At 37.4% G+C, this 634-nt stretch overlaps 1 non-coding gene across 1 annotated transcript; it reads right to left on the bottom strand.

Annotated features, from left to right (window-relative positions):
- Window positions 1-294: 294 nt before the first annotated feature.
- On the bottom strand, window positions 295-398 carry LOC113902021. Its single transcript, XR_003513666.1, has one exon. It is a non-coding gene; the product is annotated as a U6 spliceosomal RNA (small nuclear RNA).
- Window positions 399-634: the final 236 nt, after the last annotated feature.

A 634-nucleotide genomic window follows, 5' to 3' on the forward strand; every position in this document is an offset into this window, starting at 1 on the left:
TGGGCTTCAGTAGTTTCTGCTTGAGGGCTCTAGAGCGGGGGCTCGGTTAGCTGTGCCTCACAGGCTGAGTTGCTCCACAGCATGTGGCATCTTCCCAGATAAGAGATCAAACCCATGTCTCCTGGCATTGAAAGGTGAATTCTTAACCATTGGACCACCAGAGAAGTCCCTAGTGTGGGTACTTTTAAAATTCGTAATGCAAATGAGGCCTTCCAGTCTAGCAGGCTATATGCATCATTTCTGGGAAATGTTTTTCACTTTATCTTCTCTATATCTTACTTCTTTTTTTTTTTTCTTAAAGTGGAACGCTTCCCCAATTTGCATGTCATCCTTGTGCAGGGACCATGCTAATCTCTATATTGCTCCAATTTTAGTATATGTGCTGCCAAAGTCAGAGCTGCCTTCTCTGTTTTCTTCTGGGGGAACTTCTATTAGCTGACTATTTGATTTTCTGAAATGTACCTCTTAAGTTAATTGTATTTTTGTCTCTTATTTTCCATTTTTAATCTTTTTTTTTTTTTTAAATCACAAAAATTTTCTCAGCTTTATTTCTACCCTTCTATTGGTTTTTTGCTACATATTTTATATCTATTTTTTCTGCTCTATGTTTTTAATTTCCAATAGCTAGCTCTTT

This window comes from Bos indicus x Bos taurus, chromosome 11 (genome assembly GCF_003369695.1).
Source record: "Bos indicus x Bos taurus breed Angus x Brahman F1 hybrid chromosome 11, Bos_hybrid_MaternalHap_v2.0, whole genome shotgun sequence".
Lineage (NCBI taxonomy): Eukaryota > Metazoa > Chordata > Mammalia > Artiodactyla > Bovidae > Bos > Bos indicus x Bos taurus.